General features: G+C 40.5%; 1 protein-coding gene and 1 pseudogene across 2 annotated transcripts in view; one reads left to right on the top strand and one right to left on the bottom strand.

Annotated features, from left to right (window-relative positions):
- The window catches only part of SEH1L (SEH1 like nucleoporin), a 54,319-nt gene that overhangs the window by 26,283 nt on the left and 14,516 nt on the right, over positions 1-13,520 (bottom strand). The gene's annotated exons all lie outside the window — the stretch shown is intronic.
- On the top strand, positions 9,599-10,052 carry LOC150002950 (protein tyrosine phosphatase type IVA 2 pseudogene; annotated as a pseudogene).

The raw sequence follows: 13,520 nt of genomic DNA, 5'->3' as shown, positions 1-13,520 counted from the left end.
CATTCACTCACTCATTCATTCATTCAAATACTTATTGAGAACCTTGGATATGTCAGGCATGGGCTAAAGCACTGAGGGGTCAAGGAATCTGAGCTCTAATGGGTAACAGGCAATTACAATTACAGTCAATTCTTGTTATTTGAGGTAGTTATATTGTCTATTTTGCCAAGAACACTGAGTTAACAAATACGGAACCACTGCTCCTAAGGGAAATATAAGGTGAGATTTCATAGGAGCCTCTGGTCACAACATATATGTTAACCAATCAATATATAACCTTGTTTTATGTGTGTATATGTTTAAAGACACCTTATTTAGTATATATTACTGATACTTTAACATTAACTCAAAGCAAATAGCACTATAACTCATGTCTGAATAAAGTTTCCTTATCACAGACATTTTGTCCCTAGAACACATTGCAGCCTTTGTGCACCTGGGAACACTAGGCAGCACTTCAGCACTACACTTGGGCTCCATTCTAGGCTGTGAAATCACCAACAAAAAGAACAAATATGCCACCCGGGCTGGTTATAACATCGTCCCATGTACAAAAGGGCTGCGGGTCAATTCCAGTCAGGGCACATACCTAGGCTGCCGGTTCGATCCCAGGTCGAAGTGTGTATGGGAGGCAACTGATCAATGTTCCTCTCTCACATCAATGTTTCTCTCTCTCTTTTCCCTCCCCCACTTCTTCTCTCTAAACATATCCTTGGGTGAGGATTAAAAAAGCTATGTAAAATGTGGTGATAAATAGACAATGAGAAGGACATGTTTATAACATGAGAGCCAAAATGAGAAGGAAGAGTGTCACCCTACTGGATAAGAACATGTACATCCGGTAACTCCAATTTTGTCCCTCTGTTCATGTTAGCTAAATAACAGTACTGATTTTAGGGTTAAAATAAATCTTAGAGGGTAAACAAATTCACAAATACAAAATCTGCAAATGATCAACTGTACATGTAACAAACAAAAGCAAAATACTGAACCTTACCAACAAAAAATATTGATTATAATAAGATATTTTAACCTCTTAAAAAATGTAATAATAAACAGTATAGTGGCTCCTCTAAAAAACTAAAAATAGAAGTATCATATGATCCAGCAATTCTACTCTTGGGTAAAAACCTGAAAGAGTTAAAAGCAGGGTCTTATAGTGACATCAGCATAATGGCAGAGTAAGAAGACCTCTTATCTTAGTCTCTCCCCTTAAAGTTCCAAGTTGGACAACTACAATTCAACAAAGGAATCTCTGCTCAACACACAAACATATCTGAGGGATCCATGCATTGAGACATATGGAGGTGAGCATAAGGCAGGGAGCAGGTGAGGAAGGTGATGGCAGCCCTCATTCAGCAGCCCAGAGAGGGGGCCAGTGGCACAGCGGTAACATTCCAGCCTGAGTGGCCAGGACACATTGCAGCTGGGCCCAGTGACAGAGGCCAGAAGCAGTGCAAAGGTATAGTAGCTGCAAACTGACAGCCACCATTCTCAGGAAAAAAATAAAGAGGAGTGAATCTCTCCCAGCTCCAGCAGACAGGGTAGCAGTGGAGGTGTCAGAATACAGCCTCACTCAGAGAAGCCTAAAAAAGGGCAAAAGGGCAGAAGCAGCACTCCAGCCTAAGCAGCTGATACACAATGCAACTAGTTGAAAAAAAGAAAAACAAAGCCACCTGCTTTCCCTCCCAGGAACATGCCCACACCTTTCCTTTCCTCCTCTTCTTCCCCTACAGGCTGCACCTTTCCTAAACTCTAAGGGACCTCACAAGATATGCAACCAGGGACGCAATGGGCAGCAGCAGCTCATTTTGGGCTAACATCCTGAACCAGTCTCCAAGACCCCCATTTATCTGAGAATGGGAAGGGGAAGGGAGGGATAGAAGGAAGGAAGGAGGGAAGGAAGGAAGGAAGGAAAGTAGGAAGGAAGGAAGGAAGGAAGGAAGGAAGGAAGGAAGGAAGGAAGGAAAGAAAGAAAGAGATACAGCCACAGATTGGCAGACCCACCTCCTCCTGCCCACTCCTCCCCCTCCCATTCTGGGAGAACCCAGTAGAGGCAGCTGGGACACTTTAGGAAGTACACTGTAGATAGCAGCCTCTGGTTGTAGGGAAGCAGTGTCGAGAAATCACAGGCCTGGAGCCCCATCACCTATCACGTCCCACCACAGGAACAATGCCCTGAGATAGAGATGACCAGTCACAGAGGGGACACCTGCCTCCTCAGAGAATATAAGGCATTTTTCATGGCCACAGCAATGCAATCCATTGACATCCAGAAAGTCCTAGTAGTTCAGGTAAGTGAAAAAACAAAACTTACACTATAGCACCGCCTACTGGAAAACAAAGACTTCTACTTATCACTGCTAAAACGTTAAAGCAAAATAATATCTTAAAAAATAAAAGATTTTAATTCCTCAAATGTCCAGGCAGAATAATCCATCAAATGCTACAAATAACCAAGATTACAATGTAGCTCAGTGTGGGGAACAGCTCCTTGTGGTTTCGGGAATTGTAACCCCGGCTGTGAGCCTGACTTACTCCCCAACTCCCCGGCTTGTCTTTCAGTCTCAATAGCACACTGGAAGGCTGCGTGGGAGACATAACCGAAAACCATTCAGAGGGTTTCCATGGGAATTTGATTTAAACAATGTTTATTATGTTTTAGAACTTGCTCTGCTCTTCTTATCTCTTAAGTATAAACAATCTCTAGCAAAGAATGTATGAAACCTTGCACCTAATGCCAGTGTGGCGTCAAGATGTTTAACAAACCCTGACACAGAGTGGTCACTGTGACCTCTGTACTGGTACTTGTAATCTGTTATTGTCAACTGTAATCCAGGCACCTAAAAGCTATAGATAATTTATAAATTTTGACCTTGTATCTCTCTTGCGTACCCTTCTCAACAAAAAGCATGAGGGACACAAGTCTTGAGCTTTCTCCACTAGAGGGAACAGCCACCTCCCTAACCCCCAGACAAAATACAGTGTCCTTGATAGATTTGTGCTGCCATGGTCATGAAACCTCTGCTGGACAGAGTAGTTTCCAACTGAGCCGGGGTGTTGGAGGCAGCTCAGCCTCAGCTCAGAAAGAAAATGAAAGTCTCCAGAAAACAAACTCAAAGACATAGAGGACTGTGATTTAAATGACAGTAAGTTCAGGATTGTAGTTCTGAAAAAAACTCAATGAAATACAAGAAAATTAAAAGGCAGTTCAATGAGCTCAGGAATAAAGTCAATGAACAAAAGGAGTACTCTACCAAAGAAACTGAAACTAAAAAAGAACCAAACAAATTCTAGAGCTAAAGAACTCAATAAATGAGGTGAAGAATGAATTAGAGAACTTAGGAAATAAGAGTAGATCAGATGTTAGAAAGAATTAGTGATCTTGAAGATAGAATTCTAGAAATTACTTGTGAAAGAAGAGAGAAGTGAGAGTTTAAAAAAATATATGAAAGAGCCCTATAACAATTTGGCTCCATCATAAAGAACAATATAAGAATAATAGGTATACCAGAAGAAGTGAACAGAGAGCCTACTGAAACACATAATCAATGAGAGCTTCCCAAGTCTATGGAAAGAGAAGGACCCCAAATCTAAGAAGCTAACAGAACACCTAAATATCTCAATCCAAGAAGGCATTCTCCAAAAATTCTTTCATTGTTAAATTTAATGACAATGAAAGAATTATCAAGGCAGCCAAGGAATAAAAGACTATAAGCTATAAAGGAAACCCCATTAGACTATCATTGGCTTTTGGGGTTTTGTTTTTTGGTTTTTTTTTTTTTCATTAGAAACCTTATAAGCCAGGAGCAAGTGGAAAAAATATTCAAAATATATGGAAAGAGAGAAATCACCAGCCAAGTTTAATAACATATCCAGCAAAGTTATTTTTATATATAAAGGAGAAATAAAGGTTTTTCAAGACAAACAAAAGTGAACAAAATTTACCACCATAATACCTCCATTACAAGAAATGTTGAAAAGAACTCTTCTATCTGAAACAAAAGAATACAAAAACATGAGTAAGATGACAAATGGACACACAGTAGCAGGAAACTGCAACTCTGTCTCAGAATAGCATATTAAACAACTATAAAATAAAGGTTAAAAGGGAAAAGCATTTTTTTTTATTACAGCTTCTGCAATTTAGAAATGAACACACAGCATACAAAGGGATATGTAACAACAAAAACATATCAAGGCAGGACAAAAAGAGCTAAACTTGCACAGGTGAATGAAGAGAAGATGCAATCAAAAGGAAAAAGACTATGGTACATATGAAAACATTTTTGCACAAACCTAATGATAATTACAAAACAAAAATCTACAACTGAGATACAAAAGAGACAGACTTACAGATAGCAGAATGACAGCTAAGGGGGGAAGGGATGAGGGGATGGAGGGATTGAGCACAAAGGAAAAAGGACTCATGAACATGGACAACAGTGTGGGGATGGTGGACAGGAGGGGATATAAGGCAATTAAACAGTAATGAAAAAATACAATAAAAATTATTAAATAAAAAAGTAAAAATAAAAAGTAAAAAAAGAGGTAATGCAGGGGGAAAAATCATAGAACACTACCAAACTAAAACAGTAGACAGAAACACAGGGAAAACAAAGAATGGAGATACAGAGCAACCAGGAAAAAAAAGATAAAATGACTGTAGTTAAGTCTTTATATATCAACAATCATCCTAAATGTAAACGGACTGAACTGACCAATTAAAAGGCACAGAGTAACTGGATGCATTAAAAAACAAAACCTGTCTATATGTTGCCCCCAGGATACTCATCTCAGCTAAAAAGTCTTAAACTCAAAGTGAATAGGTGGAAGATAATAGTCCAAGCAAATGGCATCCAGATAAAAGCAGGTTTAGCTGTGCTTATTCAAACAAAATACCTTTCAAGATTTAAAATAGGTAACATTTCATATATTTTTTGAAAGAAAAGACATTTTATAATGATAAAGGGGGCATTTCATCAAGAAAATATAACACATCGATATGCATGCACCGAATCTGGAAGCTGCAAATTATGTAAACAATTGCTACATAAAGAAAGAAACTGACGAAGATACAATTATGGTAGGGGACCTGAATCACCCCAATGACAGCGATAGGTCATCCAAAAATAAAAGTCAATATAGGAAATATAGACCTTAACCGACACACTTTAGACCAAATGAACGTAATAAACATTGACAGAACTTTCCACCCCAAATGACAGAATATACATTCCCCTCAAGTGCACATGTAACATTCTCAAGGGTAGGTGGTATGTTAGGGCACAAAACTAGTCTCAATAATTTTAAAAAACTGAAATCATACCAAGCATATTTTTCTATTACAAAGGTATGGAACTGGAAAAAACCACAAATATGTGGCAATAAAACAACATGTTACTGAACAACTATTAGGTCAAAGAATAAATAAAAGAAGAAATCAAAGGATACATAAAGACAAATGAAAATGACAACACAACATGTCAAAATGTTAGGGATACAGCAAAAGCGGAACAAAGATGGAAGTTTACAACATTACACACCTCTCTCAACATTACACACCTCTCTCAACAAACAAGAAAAACCTCAAACTATTTAATACTTCACCTTAAAGAACCCCAAAAAGAGCCCTGGCTGGTGTAGCTCAGTGGACTGAGCGCCAACCTGCTGACCGACAGGCTACCGGTTTGATTCCCAGTCAGGGCACATGCCTGGGTTATGGGCCAGGTCCCCAGTTGGGGGCCTGCAAGATGAAACTGATTGTTTTTTCTTGCACATCAATGTTTCTCTTCCTCTCTTTCTCCCTCTCCCCCGCCCAAAAAAAATAAATTTTAAAAAATATTTTTTTAAAAAAGAACCCCAAAAAGAATATATAAAACCCACAGTAGAAAAAAGGAAATAAAAATTAAAGCATAATTAAATAATATAGAGAACAAAAATGCAATAGGAAAATTAATGAAATGAAGAGCTCACTTTCTGGAAATGTAAATAAAATTGACAGACCTCTGACTAGACTAAGGAAAAAGAAAAGGGTCAAATAAAATCAGAACTGCAAGAGATGCTACAAAGTACCCACAAAAATACAAAGGATTATAAAAGAATACTATGAAAGTTTATATGCCACCAAGTTAGACAACCTAGAAGAAATGGACAAATTCTTAGAAATATATAAGCTTTCTAGACTGAACCATGAAGAATTGGAAAAACTAAACAGACTGATCAATAGTAAGAAAATTGAAATAGCACTCAAAAACCACCCCCAAAAACAGAAGTCCAGGACCAGGTGTCTTCACTGCTGAATTCAAACATTCAAAGATATAATACCTATCTTTTTTGAACTCTTCCAAAAAAAGAGAAGCACGAATTTTACAAGACCAACATTACCCTGATACCAAAAACCAGGAAAGGACAACAGAAAGCAGAAAGGGGGGAAGGGGGGAGGAGGGGAGGGGAGGGAAGGGAGGGGAAGAGTGGAATTACAGACTAATATCTCTGATAAACACAAATGCAAAAACCCTACACAAAATACTAGCAAATCAAATACAATACATTAAAAAGATAATACAGTAGTCCCTCTCTATATCGCGGTTCACTTATCGTGGCCTCATTGTATCGCAGGACTTTTAAAAATATTATATTTAATTATTTATCGCGGATTTTTCACTATATCGCAGGATTTTGCAGTACTGTATACATATGTTGTTAAAAGTTACGTAGGTTTAAAAGTGTAGAATAAATGTAAGGTTACTACTTTGCGGGGAGGTCTAGAACGTAATACCTGCGATAAGTGAGAGAATACTGTATATCACGATCAAGTGTGATTCATTCCAGGGATGCGAGGATGGTTTAACAAATGCAACCAATTAGTGATACACCACATTAACAAAAGATAAAAATCATATGATCATATCAATAGAAAAAGCATCTGACAAGATACATTTATTTAAAGATTAAAACAATAAAATGGGTAAAGAAGGAAAGTACCTCAACATAATTAAGGCCATATATAACAAACCCTCAGCTAATACCATACTCAATGGTGAAAAACTGAAAAGGTTTTCCTTTAAGATCAGGAACAAGACAAGAATGCCAACTCTTGCCACTGTTATTCAACACAGCACTGGAAGTTCTAGTCAAAGCATCAGGCAAAAGAAAGAAATAAAAGGCATCCAACGTGGGAATGAAGAAGTAAAATCATGTCACTATTTGTAGATGACATGATTCTTCATATAGAAAAATCTATAGACTTCACCAAAAGACACTTAGAAACAATACATAAGTATATTACAGTAAAGTTGCAGGATACAAAATCATGCACAAAAATCCACTGCATTTCTATATGCTAACAATGAATATCAGGTAATGAAATGAAGATAATACTCTCATTTGATACTGTAACAAAAAGAATACCTAGGATTAAATTTACCAAAGAAAATGAAGGACCTATACACTGAAAACTATAAGACATTGTTGAAAGAGCTAAAGACGACACAAAGTAATGGAAAGATATTCCATGTTCATGGATTGGAAGTATGAGATCTGTCCGGAACAAGTCTAGCCATTGTTAATATAACAAGAATGGTTTGCACGACATCAATGTAACCTGGCAGCCAAGGAGAGTGGACTGGAATGCACATGCATGAACAATGACAACTTTACTGTACTGGTCAATGTGGGAGTAGACGCCGCTGAGTGAGCATGTGTACTGTGTGGATGTAGCATTCAAAATGACTAAGCGAGTAGAGCAACAAATCTGCATCAAGTTTTGCATTAAGCTTGACCATTCCTCCGTGGAAACTATTCAGATGATTCAGAAGGTCACAGCTATAGGCAACTGGTGATTGACAGCTTCATCACAACACACTCCCTTTCATGTGGAGTTGTTTGGTGATACATCAAATCATCCAGGTGACTCAGCACCTCTACAGCCCAGATTTCGCACCCTACGACTTCTGGCTTTTCCCAAAACTAAAATTACCATTGAGAGGGAAGAGACTTCAGATCCTCGATGAGATTCAGGAAAATACAATGGGCAGCTGATGGCGATTGGGAGAACTGTGTGAGGTACCAAGGTGCCTACTTTGAAATAATCAAATTACAAAAAAGACAAATGTATGATTACATTTATATGAGGTACCTACAGTAGTCAGATTCATAGAGGCAGAAAGGTGGTTGCCAGGGGCTGGGGAGTAGAGAGTTACTTTTTAATAGGTAAAGAGTTTCAGTTGCAAAATGAAAATGTTCTAGAGGTGGATGATTGCAGAAAGATATGAATGTACCTAATACCACTTACTGTACACTTAAAAACAGTTAAGATGGTAAATTTTAATTTATGTGTATTTTACCATATAAAAGTATTTAGCCCTGGCTGGTGTGGCTCAGTGGATTAAGCGCTGGCCTGTGAACCAAAGGTTCATCGGTTCAATTCCCAGACAGGGCACATGCCTGGATTGTGGGCCAGGTCCCCACTTGGAGGAGCTCAAGAGGCAACCACACATTAATGTTTCTCTCCCTTTTTCTCCCTCCCTTCTCCTCTCTCTAAAAATAAATAAATAAAATCTTTAAAAATGTATATATTTAAAGGGGAAAAATGTAATGATAATGCCCAACATGGATGATGCCAATATCAAATCAATACTCTTCCTGGCAGTGTGCAAAAGAGCAACCTTCAAAAAAGCAATGTGCAGCTAGGCAGCACCACAGGGCAGTGAGGGCAGCAGTGGGAACAGCAGCGAGAGCAGCAGCAAGACCGCTCATGGACACGCGCTGCCACCATGGGCCCCTCCCCAGAGACTCCACTGAGTGGGTGTGACCAAGTCTAGGAGGTAGTCCTCATTGCTACTGAGGCCATTGTGGCTGAAAGGAGACTCCTCCTCACTCTCATTGCCGAATGCCAATGCCCAGTCTCCAGCTTGCAAGTGTTTTTTTGTTGGAATATATGTTGCACATTTATGGCAATTTTGAGCATGAGGGCAGAATTCTGCCAATTTTGTAAACAATGATTTTGTTTAATGTTGGAGTTTGAATTTCTGCCAGGATTGAATTATTTTAAAATCTTCTTTGTTAACTTTTTCAAAGCATTTTTGCTGACAAGTGAGCTTTGGGGTTCTATGTGCCATAATTTACATTTACAAGGTGTTGAGGACTCTGGACACCAAGACTGAACTCAGAAATAGTTGATCTTATTTTTTTTTAATTGCAGGCACACTTCTTTTAATGACTCTAGTAAAAGTAAGCATTAAATAAAAGTGGAAAGTGACCTACACTTCTAACTTGTCTCACTAGTGCCTTAATGTAGTAAAGGCTGCTTAAATTTTGTATGTAGCTGGATTCTGGGGGGGAGTCTGAAGGTACCCATCTGCAGACACTGAGGCCCAAGTTGAATCTGGATTCAAGTGTATCCTAAATACTTTTGATAATTTGAAGAGAGGTTTTAAAAGAATAAACAAGTTGAACAGAGAAAACACTGGCTGATAGTAGGCATTCTAGAGAGCTTTTTAATATTTTCTACTGTGAGACATTTCAAGATTTGATTTCTTTTTTCATTTTCCCCATTACACTCACACACACATGCTCACACTTTTTATTTGGCATAATGAACTGTCCAGCCCCTGTGGAGAACTCCTATGAGAACATGAGTTTTCTGGTAACTCACAACCCTACCAATGTTACTCCTCAACAAGTTCACAGAGAATCTTAAGAAATATGGAGTGACAACTTTGACTCAAGTTTGTGATGCTACATATGATAAAGCTCCAATTGAAAAAAAAGGAATCCACATTCTAGACTGGCCACTTTGGCTAAACCAAATTTCACGAAGAGCTAGGCTGCTGCGTAGCAATGTATTGTGTTGTGGGATTGGGAAGACCATCTGTGCTAGTTGCACTTGCTTTGATTGAATGTGAAAATGAAGTATGGAGACACAGTTCAGTTTATAGCACAAAAAAGAAGGGGAGCATTCAATTCCAAACAGCTGCTTTACCTCAAGAAATACTGACCTAAGATGCAATTTTGCTACAGATACTAATGGGCATTGCTGTGTTCGGTAGAAAGAAATATAAACGAAGGCTTACTTGTGGCATTGAGAGGGAACTCTTGGTACCTGGAAATGTGAATCTGGAACCTTGACTGTGTCATCAAAATAGTGATGGAGTCAGTACTCTTCAATCACTCTCTTAATAATTAGAAAAAAGCAAACAAAAAAGAAATCCCTCTATAACATAATGTTTAAGGAAAGAAAGAAGACAACAGTGTGATGATAGCCAGAAGGAAAAGGGGGCAGCGACTGGGAGGACGAGAGGCAAAGGTGGGGGGGGGGGGGGCATCTGCAAGAGTGTTAACAATAATAATAAAGAAAAAGATAAAAGGAATTAATTTGGTAAACAATTATTTTGCTTAATGTCGGAGTTTGAATTTCTGCCAGGATTGAATTATTTCAAAATCTCCTTTGTTAATTTTTTCAAAATTGGTCTCTAAGGAAAATGAGACCATTAGTTTATGAAGAACCATCTCTTTGCAGAGCACACTCTTTCATTATGCTTGGCACATAGATCTCTCTGTTGTAGAATTTCTTTCTTTTTTTCTTTATTTAGGGGTAGAGGATGGGGGCTACAATTTTCCTCTCTTCTCTCCTTGTCCCTATTCCTCTTTTTTCCCCAATACAAGTTGTAGGTGGAATAGGAGAAGCCCTTGTTGCTACAGATGTGCATGCAGTCTGGCAGTCTTAGGTCCACCCAGACACTTATAGGAAAACACACACACACACAAGCAATGGCATATATCGTCGGCGGCGGCGGCGGCAGCCGTCCGTCTCGAGAGACGATGGTGTAGCTTCTTAAGAGTCTATCTGCACCGCCGAGAATGGCTGTGCAGTCCGACTCGGGAGTGACACGGTATCTGTCTCCTCCCGTGTTGAATCGACATCTTGCGATGACGCTGGAGTGTCCTCTCCAGTGAAGCTGAAGCTACAGAGCCTGGGCAGGGTGATATGGAGGGTCTGCTGTTGCCCATGCAGCAGACCCCCCCTCTCTTCGCAGCTGAGGGATCCAAGGGAAAGACGGAGTCAATACAGCTTGGCTTCAGGTACACCGAAGGAGTTGCCGGTGTTGACTACAACGTCAAACCGCCTTAGGGACTCCGGCTCCGGATTTTCTGTCGGGGTTTACTCCCTTAGCCTTTCCCCTGAAGAGGTATGCCGCAAGGCAGCGGAGGTTGATCCAGGTGGTTTTCATCTTTACTGATAATGGAGTGTTCATGTTAGTTTCTCTTCTTGAAAACTCTATACAACATTAGGCAAACATTAGCCAACAGCCTCTGTTTAGGTTTTGGTTTTGGTTTAACTTAGTGGGGAAGTGACATTTTAAAAGGAGTCTTTTTTCAAAGAACTTAGCTGAGAGTCGAATTCTCTTTTCCAACCAATGAAACTAAGTGGGTATCCCAGAAACTTTTGTTTTCTGAAGGGTAGTACTCCAGTTCATCACTACAGATGGGTCCAGGCAGTGTTAGCACATTTTCTACTCCTATTAGAATTATGGGCTGTATGTAGCATTACTCTGATTTTCTGTCTAATGATGTCAGAGAATGCTAGTAAGTTTAAAATTTTTATTTTAGGACTTATTTGTACTCTGAATTTTCAAAAACAGAAGAGTTGCAGCAAAGACACAATATTTTAGACTTGAGAAATGCCCGTTACGGGTATTTTCCAAACTCTCCCCTATATGTGCAGTTCAGTTTACCCACTGATCACCTTGTTATTTTCTTTATAGGTTCTTTATGAGATAAAACCAACAATGACTAGTGAGTATGTGTCTACAAGCCTAACAGGGTAGAAGAGAGACATATGGCAGCCCAAAGAGTAGCAAAGGGACTGTGTTACTAGTGAAATTGGTGTAGTGCCATTTTTGCTGATTCTTTGTTGGGTTCTATGTGCTGATCAAGAAAAACCATTTTTCTGCTCTTTTGCAGAAGCTGATTGCGACTAGGCTGTACTGACAAAGCAAGTTGAAGGACACCATCATTTAAATATTACACACTTGAGGAGGTACCAAGATGGCTGCAGAGTAGCTGAAAGCTCTGTCTACTTGCTCGCAGCCCAGGACCAGTCTTGCAGCTAAACCACAGAACAATCAACTCAAAATTTTGCTGAGTGTGAGTGAGAGCAGTTGACTTAGCATGAGCAGATGAGTGTGCAGGTGTGTGTGCGAGTGTGCAAATGCCTGCCCACATGAGCCGGGGCAGGAGGCCTGGGCTCTCCAGGCAAACCCTGCCGCCCAGCCCAGGGCATCTCGCTGTGCCAATTTGGAATGGAAGCCAATTTAGGAAATGATAATATCCTCCTCAGAAAAGCCACAAGAGCTGCTGCATCTCAATGTCCCTACTTGTGTCTGTGCCCTCCACCCCAGGCAGGGCCGTACACCCTGATGCCACCGGGAACCAGGGTCCAGGGGCTGAGGTACTTGCCATGGAGAGGGCTGTCGTCTCCCCAGCCCCGGGGTCCGCTGGAACAGCAAACAGGACGCAGTCTCACTGAGGAGGCTGTGAGTTTGGCCAGAGACCCGGGAGTACTGGAAGTGGAGAGAGGCAGGCGGGCTGGCGCTGGCTGCAGAGGCCGCAGCGGGAGCACAGCAGCGGGAGTACGAGGCTCACTCGCTGGAGGGAGCAGCACGAGTGCCCACCACCACCCAGTGAACATAGTTTTGCTGATGGATACTTCCCTTCCTTCCCCCACGCCATCAGGATGATATGAGACTTGAAAGAAGACAATAAATATAGGATATAATCTATTGATTTGGGAGAGAGTGGAGAGAGGCGCTGGTGTGAGAGAGAAGCACCAACAGGTGGCCTCCTGTACGAGCCCGGACTAGGGAATCCAACCCATACCTAGAAGCCTTCTCAAGGCAATCAGATGTGGTAGGGATTGAACCCCTTAGCCAGATGGAAGAAAGTTCCCACCAACAAAGGGACTAATGAAAATCAGGACCCAAATACAACAGGAAAGTCCATATTACCCACACAAAAGACATTCCCAGAGTATCCAGATCAGGATCAAGGAGTCTGCACTGTGGGGACTCTCTGCTCTGCGGAGAGATGAAAACCGCTGGAGACAAACCCACCATCTCTTTTTTTTTTTTCCTTTAAGGGGCAAAGCACAGGCTTTGTGTTTGCAGCTACCCACCTTGGGCCCCAGCGAGGGGAAGGTGGCACAAACTGGGGTCTCATTGAGCAGTCTGGAGTGGGAGGCACTGGGGAGAGTCTTGGGGGAGCAGCTATGGGATTTTCAAGGCCCAGATATACTTGAGTTCCACAGTAGCCATCTTTCTTCAGAAAAGCTAGCCCCTCCCAGGGAAAATCAATTACCTTACCCCGCGGGATACCACTCCCCCCACCTTCTGGAAATCCTCTTGCCACAACCTCTGAAATCCTGTTTGCTCCACTCAACTTTTTTCGTTCTTTTTTCAGTTTTGCTCTGTCTTTGTGTTCTGTTTTGTTGGGTTTTTTTTTTTTTTTCTTTTCTCCCA

Source organism: Furipterus horrens, unplaced genomic scaffold, assembly GCF_987537825.1.
Source record: "Furipterus horrens unplaced genomic scaffold, mFurHor1.1.pri manual_scaffold_8, whole genome shotgun sequence".
Taxonomy (NCBI): Eukaryota; Metazoa; Chordata; class Mammalia; order Chiroptera; family Furipteridae; genus Furipterus; species Furipterus horrens.
This window is presented reverse-complemented; position numbering and strand designations above follow the sequence as displayed.